The sequence below is a fragment of the Chiloscyllium plagiosum genome, unplaced genomic scaffold (genome assembly GCF_037043375.1).
Source record: "Chiloscyllium plagiosum isolate Xiang-an unplaced genomic scaffold, Cpla_swu_hap1 HiC_scaffold_53X, whole genome shotgun sequence".
Taxonomy (NCBI): domain Eukaryota; kingdom Metazoa; phylum Chordata; class Chondrichthyes; order Orectolobiformes; family Hemiscylliidae; genus Chiloscyllium; species Chiloscyllium plagiosum.
In genome coordinates, this window is record NW_028270191.1 from 6,685,320 (window position 1) to 6,699,203 (window position 13,884).

Here is a 13,884-nt window from a genome sequence, read left to right on the forward strand (position 1 = left end):
CGGAGGGGAACTTGCAGGGGATGGTGTTCCCATGTATCTGCTGCCCTTATCCTTCTAGATGAAGTGGTCGTGGGTTTGGAAGGTGCTGTCTGAGGGTCTTTGGTGTATTTCTGCAGGGCATCTTGTAGATGGTACACACTGCTGCTACTGAGCGTCGGTGGGGGGAGGGAGTGGATGTTTGTGGATGTGGGGCCAATCAAGCGGCTGCTTTGTCCTGGATGGTGTCGAGCTTCTTGAGTGTTGTTGGAGCTGCCCCCATCCAGGCAAGTGGGGAGTATTCCATCACACTCCTGACTTAGTCATAGAATCATAAAGTTATACAGCATGGAAACAGGAAACAGACTCTTTGGTCCAACTCATCTGTGCCAACCAGATATCTGAAATTCATCTAGTCCCATTTGCCAGCACCCGGCCCATATCCCTCCAAACCCTTACTATTCATATACCCATCCAGATGCCTTTTAAACGTTGTAACTGTACCAGCCTCCACCACATCCTCTGGCAGCTCATTCCATACATATACCACCCTCTGCGGGAAAAGATTGCCCCTTAGGTCCCGTTTAAATCTTTCCCCTCTCACCCTAAACCTATGCCCTCTCATACTGGACTCCCCTAACCCAGGGAAAAGACTTTGTCTATTTATCCTATCCATTTCCCTCATGATTTTATAAACCTCTATAAGGTCACCCCTCAGCCTCCAACCCTCCAGGGAAAACAGCCCCAGCCTGTTCAGCCTCTCCCAAAAGCTCAACTCCTCCAACCCTGGCAACATCCTTGTAAATCTTTTCTGAACCCTTTCAAGTTTCACAACATCTTTCCGATAGGAAGGAGACCAGGATTGCACACAATATTCCAACAGTTGCCTAACCAATGTCCTGTACAGCCGCAACATGACCTCCCAACTCCTGTACTCAATACTCTGACCAATAAAGGAAAGCATACCAAACGCCTTCTTCACGATCCTATCTACCTGCGACTCCACTTTCAAGGAGCTATGAACCTGCACTCCAAGGTCTGTTTATTCAGCAACACTCCCCAGGACCTTACCATTAAGTGTATAAGTCCTGTCCTGATTTGCTTTTCCAAAATGCAGCACCTTGCATTTATCTGAATTAAACTCCATCTGCCCATTGGCCCATCTGATCAAGGTTGTGGATGGTGGAGTCAGGAGGGGAGTTACCCACTGCATTATTCCGAGCCTCTAACCTGCTCATGTAACCACTGTGTTTATGTGCTGAGTCCAATTGTGTTTCTGGTCAATGGTAACCCCCAGGATGTCGATAGTGAGGGACTCAGTGTTGGTAATGTCAAGGGGCAGTGGTTAGATTGTCTCTTATTGCATATTTCTTACAATGGATAAAAATGCCATTCAGTTGTAGGATGGAAGTCTGCTTTCTGCTGCTCATCACGCTCCCAAGTGTGTGAAATATGTTGGTAAAGGGTGGAAGCTTGTCAGGCTTTGATCCATGTTGCTAATGGTGAGGAAGACAGCAGAATGGTATGAGTCGAGAGTGTGGCGCTGAAAAAGCACAGCCTGGTCAGGTAGCATCTGAGGAGCAGGAGGATTGACATTTCGGTGCAAAAGCCTTTCATCAGGAATCTTTTCCGGCTTATGCCCGAAACGTTGACTCTCCTGCTCCTTGGATGCTGCCTGATTGGCTGTGCTTTGCCAGCAACACACTCTTCGACTCTGATCACGAGCGTCTGCAGTCCTCACTTTCTCCTGGTGTCAGGTTGGCAGTGAGGAGCTTCCAGGCATCGAGAGCGGAAAGTCCCACCTTCCAACCGTGTGTTGACCAGGGAGCTGCGAATCTTGTTTGTGAGCCATGAGGGTCCCAGTTACACCCAATGGCATCTCCTTGTTAGTTCATCCCACCTCACTGATGTGTAGTTTCCTCTTGTCCAGTGTTGCATGTCCAAGGAGAGACATTGCACGGCATCCCCACACAGATCCAGCCAAAGCAGGGTTCGTTGTCACTGTGGCTGGGCTGATACAAAGGAGGAACAGAGATGTTAGCAATATCAATTCCAGCAGCACTGTGCAGTGGCTCCTCTCCATTCAGGTATCACAGAGTCCATCGCTCTCCATGCTACATCCTGCAGCTGTGTGAGCTACGGTGCCCCACAGCGTTCCCAGGAAACTGTCACTGAACTGTACCAGCTGCTGGAGTGGGAGCTGAGCCCTGAAAGGGTTGAATGGCCATCCTATCCCAGCGACCATCAGGGGCACGGCTGAGTGAAGTTTCTATGCAACTCGCTGCTTCCAAGGGGAGCAGGGGTGGGATTTCTCAATCCCCGACCCGCAAAGGACCCTGTAATGTTAACATTGCTTTCTCTCCACGCGGGCTGCCAGACCTGCTGAGTTTCTCCCAGTTTCTGTTTTTGTTTCTGTTTCCGATGTAGTTTGTGCCAGATCAGATCCTTCACCTCATTACCACCTACACCCCCACCCCCACCGCCCTGTGATGAAGGTCAGGGCTTCAGCCTGGGTAGTGGGATTTGCCAACCTAGCTGGTATCTGCCATGTGCAGGGTGATGATGGACTGTACCCACATCGCACTGAGACACCCATACCATATCGCAGCTGGGATCATCACTGGAAAAGGGTTCCATTCCTCCAGCATGTGTTCACCAAGAGCAGATCTTCAAAAGTCTGTGCCAGGTACCCTGTGAGCTGGCATGATGCCCAGATCCTTGAGAATTCTCTTGTCCCCACCAAACGCTGGATGCCTTATAAGAATGGCTACTCAGAGAGCAGAGTGGCCCTGTGTAACTCCATCACACAACAGCAGGCCACTCTTCCACCAGAGCACTGCGGTTTGTGGTCAATTTTGGATTGCTCATGCCCATTTTACACATCGCCATGTTCTCCTATCCACTGACTGGGCATAAAATGGGCAACTGTCCAAATTTCATCCGGAGGGAAGAGTCTAAATTGACACCTCTTGACCAAGGCATCTGGGGCAGCGAGAGGGCAGGCCTTTGGGCTGGGGCGAGGGTGAAGGTGTAATGCCTCTGCAGTTACCTGCACACAGCTGCTTGGGCAGGCATGGGTACAGCTGTCACTATGGTCTTCAGGAGCGGGCAAAGTGGAGGGCGCGAAGGCAGGAGTGGAGAATGTGACGGATACCTATGGGCGATCGGGAAACAAAAGTGTCAAGGGAAACAAAGCGACAGTCAGAGGAAAGGGGAGATAAATTACAGGGCAATCGGACTTTGCAATCACTCGCGATTGTGTACCCGGTCCACTTTAGCTTCCACAATGGCGATTGGCTGACAGAATTGCGGAAAGTAAAAGGAGCCATTTCTTCCCATTGTGCTATTGTACATTGTAACGCGATGGAAATAAATGATGCAGTTCTGGACAAAACTCCCATTCTTCTCACAACTTTCAAAACCCTGCCTGGTTTTTTTTCCCCATTACTCAATGGACCTATTGTCCATCCAGCATATAGTCCACAGCAAGTTTATTTGAATTTATGCGATGGACCAGATTCTGTAACTTGCAAAATGGCATCAAAAAAACAAGATAGTGTAATGGGGGGACCTTTATCAGCAATAATTCATGCTTGGCTTCCACATACTATCCCAAGATCCTAATCGGGAGAATTAAGCTGGGTTCTGAATGCTGTTGGTGAATGTGCCCTTTTTTGAGTGAATCATAGCGCTGTAATTATGGATGATTGATGAGGAATGAGATGCTGTTTCTTTTGCTTGTGCTTTTCCCCACATAATTCCCTCCCCCACCCCCACCCCCAACCTCCCCAGGAGAATATGGCCCTCCATACTTGGCTGTTGAACTGCAAAGGCCCTGGGCCCAGTGACGACCGATCCCACTTAAAAGGGACGCAGAGCAACCTTGTCAATAAGAGACGCCAATACCACTCATCAGATGTGGCAGGTGACTTCTGGGTATACATTTTCCATTTAGCCCTGCACCCATAGCAAAATGTTGTGGGTTCAAGGCTCGTTCTATGTACCTGCCCAACAAAATCTAAGCTACTGCACCCAATGCAAGGCTGAGGGGATGCTGCATTGTTGAAGGTACTGTTGGAAAACCTAGCCCCTGGCTTTGCTTCAGTGGAGATAAAATCATAACATCCCTACACTGTGAGAGCAGGCCATTCAGTCCATACCGACCCTCTGCAAAAGAGCATCCCACCCTATCCTTGTATTTCCCATAGCTAACCCACTAGGAGCAATTTAGCACAGCCAATTCACCTTAACTTACACAGCTTTGGATTGTGGGAGGAAACTGGAGCACCCCCACGCAGACACAGGGTGAGTGTACAAATGCCACACAGACAGTCACCCTCGGCTGGGCTCAAACCTGGGTCCCTGGTGCTGTAAGGCAGCAGTGCTAACCACTGAGCCACTGTTGCCACAACAGACCCTGAGGACCCTTTCCCAAAGTGCAGCCACTCTTGTAAAATGGCAGACATGCTGGTGATGTTCGCACAGCAAGATCCCACAAACGGCAGTATCGGATGAAGACAGAGGAGCAGAAGGGGACCATTTGGCCCACCAAAGAAAGCCGAGCCACAACAACATTGAAGCTCAGCCCATTCTTTCTCCTGGCCTCTTTAGCTTCAAAGGCACATCGGCTGCAGTGTAGGAATAGGCCATTCAACCCATCAAGACTGGCCTCATCCCTCCATTTCTCCACTACCACTCGAGCTAACCTACACATCTTTGGACCGTGGGAGAAAACCCGCACGGACAGTTGCCTGAGGCTAGAGTCGAACCCAGGCCCCTGGAACTGTGAGGCAGCAGTGCTAACCACTGAGCCAATTCACCAGAGCTTCTCCCTCACTAAAGTCTTCAGGGCAATTGTGGTGCCGTTGGCAACCTTAGACCGTTGTTGGCAGAGCCAGGAGTCTTGACAACCACTCCAAAGAAAGTGAGGACCAAAGGCCCGAAGGGAAGATAAATTTAAAGTAGGTGAACTTGTAGTTCTAGTGTCTAGGAGGCTGAGAGTAGTGAGGTCAGAAGTAAAAGGTTCAAGGTTGCAAGAGCTCACCGGCAAGCGGGAAGGTGGTTTGAAGGGTGCCTACTTCAAAGCCAGGAGCATCCGGAATAAGGTGGGTGAACTTGAAGTCTGGGTTGGTACCTGGGACTTCAATGTTGTGGCCATTTCAGAGACATGGGGAGAGCAGGGACAGGAATAGTTGTTGAAGGTTCCAGGATTGAGATGTTTCAATAAGAGCAGAGAAGATAGTAAAAGAGAGGGAGGTGTGGCATTGTTAGTCAAGGACAGTATTACGGTGGCAGAAAAGGACGTTTGAGGGCTTGTCTACTGAGGTAGTATAGGCTGAGGTTAGAAACAGGAAAGGAGAGGAGAGGACACCCTGTTGGGAGTTTTCTATCGGCCTCCGAATAGATCCAGAGATGTAGAGGAAAGGATAGCAAAGATGATTCTGGATAGGAGTGAAAGTAACAGAGTAGTTGTTATGGGGGACTTGATAACTTTCCAAATGTTGACTGGAAATACTATAGTTCTAGTACTTTAGATGAGTCAGGTTTTTGTCCAATGTGTGCAGGATGGTTTCCTGACACAGTATGTAGGCAGGAGAAAGTGAGGGCTGCAGATGCTGGAGATCAGAGCTGAAAATGTGTTGCTGGAAAAGCGCAGCAGGTCAGGCAGCATCCAAGGAACAGGAGAATCGACGTTTCGGGCATAAGCCCTTCTTCGGGCATAAGCCCTTCCTGAAGGATTCTCTGGGAAGCCAGGGAGGAGATTGCAGAGCCTTTGGCTTTGATCTCTATGTCCTCTTTGTCTACAGGAACAGTGCCAGAAGACTGGAGGATAGCAAATGTTGTCCCCTTGTTCAAGGAGGGGAGTAGAGACAACCCTGGTAATGATAGACCAGTGAGCCTTACTTCGGGTGTGGGTCAAGTGTTGGAAAGGATAGGATTTATAATCATCTGGAAAGGAATAAGTTGATTAGGGATAGTCAGCATGGCTTTGTGAAAGGTAGGTCGTGCCTCACAAACCTTATGGAGTTCTTTGAGATGCTGACCAAACAGGTGGATGAGGGTAAAGCGGTTGATGTGGGGTATATGGATTTCAGTAAGGTGTTTGATAAGGTTCCCCACGGTAGGCTATTGCACAAAATACAGAGACATGGGACTGAGGGTGATTTAGTGGTTTGGGTCAGAAATTGGCTAGCTGAAAGAAGATAGAGGATGGTGGTTGATGGGAAACATTCATCCTGGAGTTCAGTTATGAGTGGTGTACCGCAAGGATCTGTTTTGGGGCTACTGCTGTTTGTCATTCTTATAAATGACCTAGATGAGGGCGTAGAAGGGTGGGTTAGTAAATTTGTGGATGACACTAAGGTCTGTGAAGTTGTGGATAGTGCTGAAGGTTGTTGCAGGTTACAGAGGGACATAGATAAGCTGCAGAGCTGGGATGAGAGGTAGCAAATGGAGTTTAATGTGGAAAAGTGTGAGATGATTTACTTTGGAAGGAACAACAGGAATACAGAGCTCATGGTAAGATTCTTGGTAGTGTAGCTGAACAGAGAGATCTCGGTGTCCATGTACATAGATCCCTGAAAGTTGCCATCCAGGTTGATAGGGTTGTTAAGAACGCATACGGGGTGTTAGGTTTTATTGGTAGAGGGATTGAGTTCATGTTGCAGCTGTCCAAAACTCTAGTGCGGCTACACTTGGAGTACAGTTCTGGTCACCGCATTATAAGAAGGATGTGGAAGCTTTGGAAAGGATTCAGAGATTTACTAGGATGCTGCCTGGTATGGAGGGAAGGTCTTATGAGGAAAGGCTGAGGGACTTGAGGCTGTTTTTGTTAGAGAGAAGAAGGTTAATAGGAGACTTAATAGAGACATATAAGATAATCAGAGGGTGAGATAGGGTGGACAGTGAGAGCCTTTTGCCTCGGATGGTGATGGCTAGCACGAGGGGGCATAGCTTTAAATTGAGGGGTGATAGATATAGGACAGATGTCAGAGGTAGGTTCTTTACTCAGTAGAGTGGGCGTGGAACGCACTGCCTGCAACAGTAGTAGACTCGCCAACTTTAAGGGCATTTAAATGGACATTGGATAAACATATGGACAAAAATGGAACAGTGTAGGATAAATGGGCTTCAGCTTGGTATGACAGGTTGGCGCAACATCGAGGGCCGAAGGGCCTGTACTGTGCTGTAATGTTCTATGTTCTAAATCCTTGTGGAGGGGCCAAACAGGACATCGAAGTGGCAGCTGAGCTAATATCATCAAAGGTTCTTTTTTGCTGCCTGTTCTTGACACTGAAGGGCAGTTACAACAGGATCGTCAGCGCCAGGTAGCATGTGTTAACAGGCTAAAATGCCTCTGCTAAATTCGCAATTGGCAAGGTGTCACATGAACTCACATGGAAGGCTCATATTCTTTTCTCTGTCTCCAGTCTCATGCCAAGTGTCCCTCTTTGCCCCTTGCCACTGACAGGAAGCCCGATTCTAATCAAATGCCCAATTTTCACATGGAAGAGCCAGTGGTAAGATCTGCTATTGTTCAGTAGCAGTCGAAGAGAGCCCCATTTCAGCAACAAATCCCTCATAATCTGCACTGGGGCTGCAGAGTATCAGATTTGACTAATGTTACTGCTGTCGAACTGATTTACAACGCAGAGGCCATTAAAGAGAAAATATTGCTGTAACATTATCAGATTCCAGTCCAGCAAAGTAGATAGAACATACAGTTCTTGCATAAGGCAGAGGCTGAAAGAGCAACTTGTATTAAAATGTCGGTCAGCATTGAAGGAATGATACGGTTACTTTGCGTTGCGTTGCCAAGGATAAGTTTGGGAAATTTGCAAAACCTTTTCGGGATAACTGTTTCACACTCTTGCATATAGGGTGAAGGATGGACACTGGTGATTCATCGGGCCAAGTCAGATCGAAATATGAAGGTTGCCTCCACATTCCTGCCTGTCATATTTGAGCAAGTATCCCTCAGTTTCAATCACCTCACTGGACTGCAAACAGGGGTTCGCAACGCAAGGTCTGAAGAGAACAGCCCACGGTTACGCCATCGCTCAGCTGGATATTCGTGGCTCAGCCTTAGTTGCCCCTGAATCACAAGGTGCTGGCTTCAAGTTCCATTTGTGGATACACACAAAAAATCCAAGGATGATGCTCCACTGTGATACTGAGGGAGTGCTGTCCTGTAGGAGGCGCTGTCTTCCAATGGAAGCAGCAACTCCTGGCTTTCAATGTCCAAGCAGATAGATGCATAAGATCCCTGATGTTGGGAAGGAGTGAGTCGTGGTGCCCAAGGCCAACATCTATGCCCCTGTGACAAAAACAGATTGTCTGTGGGAGCTTGCTGGGTACAAATTGGTTGCCGTGTTCCCAACATTACCACCGCGGCTACACTACCAAAGTGTTTGGCAAGCATACTGATGTGGCCTTTGGCTTTGCGAAGTGCTTTATAGAATCCTCCCAGTGTAGAAACAGGCTGTCCGGGCCACCAACCTTCTGAACCATTCTACCCCCACAATTCCCATGGCTAACCCAACTAACCCTGGACACTATGGGACAACTTAGCATGGCCAATTCTCCCTAACCTACACATCCTTGGGCACAATGGGACAATTTAGCATGGCCAATCCACCCTAACCTGCCCATCCCTGGACACTATGGGACAATTTAGCATGGCCAACCCACCCTAACCTGCACAGCTCTGGGCACAATGGGACAATTTAGCATGGCCAATCCACCCTAAACTGCACATCCCTAGGCACGATGGGACAATTTAGCATGTCCAATCCACCCTAACCTGCACATCCCTGGACACTACGGGACAATTTAGCATGGCCAATCCACCCGAACCTACACATCCCTGGACAGTATGGGACAATTTAGCATGGCCAATCCACCCTAACCTGCACATCCCTGGACACGATGGGACAAATTAGCATGGCCAATCCATCCTAACCTGCATAGCCCTGGGCACGATAAGACAATTTAACATAGCCAATCCACCCTAGCTTAAACTTCCCAGGGCGCCATGGGGCAATTTAGCATGGCCAATCCACCCTAACCTACACATTCCTGGGCACTATGGGACAATTTAACATGGCCAATCCACCCTAACCTGCACATCCCTGGGCATGATGAGACAATTTAGCATGGCCAATTCACCCAAACCTACACATTCCTAGGCACTATGGGACAATTTAGCGTGGCCAATCCACCCTAACCTACACATCTTTGGGCACTACGGGACAATTTAGCATGGCCAATCCACCCTAACCTACACATCCCTGTGCACTATGGGACAATTTAGCATGGCCAATCCACCCTAACCTGCACATCCCTGGGCACGATGGGACAATTTCACATGGACAATCCACCCTAACATGCACATCCATGGGCACGATGGGACAATTTAGCATGGCCAATCCACCCTAACTTGCATATCCCTGGGCACGATGGGACAATTTAGCACGGCCAATTGACCCTAACCTACACATCCCTGGAACGATGGGACAAATTAGCATGGCCAATCCATCCTAACCTGCATAGCCCTGGTTATCCCATAGTGCACAGGCCATGCTAAGACAATTTAACATAGCCAATCCACCCGAGCTTAAACTTCCCAGGGCGCCATGGGGCAATTTAGCATGGCCAATCCACCCTAACCTGCACAGCCCTGGGCACTATGGGACAATTTAGCATGGCCAATCCACCCTAACCTGCACATCCCTGGGCATTATGGGACAATTTAGCATGGCCAATTCACCCAAACCTACACATTCCTAGGCACTATGGGACAATTTAGCGTGGCCAATCCACCCTAACCTACACCTTCCCCTGGGCACTATGGGACAATTTAGCATGGCCAATCCACCCTAACCTACACGTCCCTGGTCACTATGGGACAATTTAGCATGGCCAATCCACCCTAACTTGCACATTCCTGGACACTATGGGAAAATTTAGCATGGCCAAACCACCCTAACCTACAGATGCCTGGACACTATGGGACAACTTAGCATGGCCAATCCACCCTAACCTACACATCCTTGGGCACTACGGGACAATTTAGCACAGCCAATCCACCCTAACTTGCACCTTCCCCTGGGCACTATGGGACAATTTAGCATGGCCAATCCATCCTAACCTGCACAGCTCTGGGCACAATGGGACAATTTAACATGGCCAATCCACCCTAACATGCACATCCCTGGGCACGATGGGACAATTTAGCACGGCCAATTGACCCTAACCTACACATCCCTGGACACTATGGGACAATTTAGCATGGCCAATTCACCCTAACCTGCACATCCCTGGGCACGATTGGACAATTTAGCATGGACAATCCATCTTAACCTGCACATCCCGAGGCACGATGGGACAATTTAGCATGGCCAATCCACCCTAACCTGCACAGACCTGGGCACAATGGGACAATTTAGCACGGCCAATCCACCCTAACCTGCACATCCCTGGGCACGATGGGACAATTTACCACGGCCAATTCACCCTAACCTGTACACCCCTGGGCACAATGGGACAATTTAGCATGGCCAATCCACCCTAAACTGCACATCACTAGGCACGATGGGACAATTTAGCACGGCCAATCCACCCTAACCTACACATCCTTGGGCACTACGGGACAATTTAGCATGGCCAATCCACCCTGACGTGCACATCCCTGGGCACGATGGGACAATTTAGCAAGGCCAATCCACCCTAACCTGCACAGCCCGGGGCACTATGGGACAATTTAGCATGGCCAATCCACCCTAACCTGCACATCCCTGGACACTATGAGACAATTTAGCATGGTCAATCCACCCTAACTTGCACATCACGGGCACGATGGGACAATTTAGCACGGCCAATCCACCCTAACCTACACATCCCTGGGCACTATGGGACAATTGTAACATGGCCAATCCACCCTAACCTACACATCCTTGGGCACTACGGGACAATTTAGCATGGCCAATCCACCCTAACCTGCACATCCCTGGGCACGATGGGACAATTTAGCATGGCCAATCCACCCTAACCTGCACATCCCTGGGCACGATGGGACAATTTAGCACAGCCAATCCACCCTAACCTACACATCCCTGGGCACGATGGGACAATTTAGCACGGCCAATCCACCCTAACCTACACGTCCCTGGTCACTATGGGACAATTTAGCATGTCCAATCCACCCTAACCTGCACATCCCTGGTCACTATGGGACAATTTAGCATGGCCAATCCACCCTAACCTACACATCCTTGGGCACTACGGGACAATTTAGCATGGCCAATCCATTCTAACGTGCACATCCCTGGGCACTATGGGGCAATTTAGCATCGCCAATCCACCCTAACCTGCAGATGCCTGGACACTATGGGACAATTTACCATGGCCAATCCACCCTAACCCGCACATCCCTGGGTGCTATGTGACAATTTAGTATGACTAATCATCCCTAACCTGCACATCCCTGGGTACTATGGGACAATTTAGTATGGCCAATCCATCCTCACCTGTATATCTTTCGACTGTGGGAGGAAACCAAAGCTCCCGGAGGAAATTCAAGCAGACACAGAGGGGAGAAAGTGCAAATACGACACAGACAGTCGCCCGAGATTGAACTCTAGTCCAGCTCCCTGGCGCTGTGAGGCAGCAGTGCTAACCACTGAGCCACCGTGCTCTTTCCACAAGTCTGTCTTTTTTATTAGCTCACTTTCACAGGCGTTAATTTAACCACTTGGTGTTCAAGCACCCAAAGGGCTTTTTAGTGTAAATTTATCCATGGTAAGATCAGATGGAATGACATGAAGAATTGTGTGGCCTTCAAACTGTCACGCCTCATAAGGATATGCATAAAACCAAAACTTTCAATTGGTTTAACTAAGTAACTGTTTGTGATGTGACCAATGAAGTATCAGATGCTTTAAATCTATGGCAAAGCTACTATTCATCTACAACAACATGCATCCAGAATGAGCAAATCCGTCATATAATTCTCCAGGTCTGTGTTGAGTTGCCCAGTTGCTTTCGGAACTACCTTTGGCAGGTAAGCTCATCAAATGCTACTTCTGAAATTACACGATCATCAAAACCTACGCAATTCTAATAAAAGCCGACTGAATTCAACGTCGGAACTTAATCCAAGAATTAAATGCTTTTCCGAAGTGCCTCTCATTTAAGCCCTATTTCTGTCTGAATGAGTTTGGCAAATTCAATGCCAACTTGTGCCAAAAGGTCTCCTCTGGGTGAATCGAGAGCGCGGTGCTGGCAAAGTACAGCAGGTCAGACAGCATCCGAGCAGCAGGAGAATCAACGTTTCGGGCAAAAGCCCTTCATCAGGAAGGACTTCGAGAATAGTCTATCAAATTAAATAGATTTAAAATGTGATAGACTGTGAATACCTTGGATTTTAAGGTGCATAGCCAGTTCCATTGGAGTCATGGAACTGCCTTCATGTAGGCACACATAGACTCAGATTTGTTGGTTAATTACTTTCATGCTGATGTTATTCAGGAAAACATGTGCATCTCCTGCTCCCTTGGATGCTGCCTGACCTGCTGTGCTTTTCCAGCACCACACTCTCGACTCTAATACCCAGCATCTGCAGTCCTCACTCTCACCTACCTTCCTCTGGGTGAATGGCCATTTAATTGCCCAGAATCATTTAAACTGCTGTAAAGATGCAAATTGCACTCCATTCTGGACTGGCCACAAACATTGCTGTGCCAATCCAAGAACTGGCCCTTTGAGTAAACTTCTTTTTGTAGAGTTATTGCGGGTTTATTGCGTCGTGGTACATTGCAAATACAATATAGATGACCAAATATGCTACATTATCATTAGAAAATACACTGCTAGTTAACAGCATTTGCAGAAGCATGCGGTGAGGAATTTATACGAGCGTTTGAGAGACGATCTGTTTTTGTGTATGGTGTCTTCAAGAAGGTTGAGGAGGTTGGCTTTGATGAAGTTGTCTTTGAGAGAAGGTGAGAAGGTTGAAGATGTTGGCTTTGAGGAGGTCCTCTTCGAGAATGTTATCTATATGGAGGTTGAGTAGGCTTCCTTTAAGAGATGTTAAGGAGGTTATCTTTGAGAAGTTGAATAGGTTGTCTTTTAAAAATTTGAGGAAGTTGAGGAGGTTATCTTTAAGGAGGTTGAGTCAGTTATCTTTTAGAGAATTTGAGGAGGTTATCTCTGAGGAGGTTGTCTTTAAGAGAAAGGTTGTCAGAGTCTCGAGTCTTTTCAAGCTCACTGTTTGTTCACATTCTGTGAACGATATGCACTTTGACCTAGGACGAGATTGACGTTGCTGCTTCTGTCTTCAGTGCTTCTCCACCTGCTGACTTAGCCTCCTGTCTCAGTATGGAAATGTTGACCATTTACTCAACACAAATGAGATTATTTCTGAGCACCAACGTTTAGTCAGGGAGGAGAATTGGCTTAGAAAGCCTGTTGGACACTAGCTGTAGTTGAAGTTTGTTTGGAACATGGCCTTTCGGAGTGTTTAGGTGGGCAATGACTTCCTGATAACTCTTTGTTAAAGTATTCATGGACACTATTCTCATTTTAGACACCTTTTATGTTATTCACTTGTGGGAAGCGGGTATCACTGCCTGTGCCCAGCATTTGTTACCCCGTCCCTAGTTGCCCCCTTGAGAAGTTGGGAGTGAGCTGCCATCTTGAATCGCTGCAGTCCATGTGCTGTGGGTTGACCCACAATGCCCTGAGGGAGGGAATTCTAGGATTTTGACCCAGTGACCCTGAGGAATGGTGATATATTTTCAAGTCAGGATGGTGAGGGGCTTGGAGGGGAACTTGCAGGGGGTGGTGTTCCCATGTATCTGCTGCCCTTGTCCTTCTAGATGGAAGTGGTCATGGGTTTGGAAGGTTCTG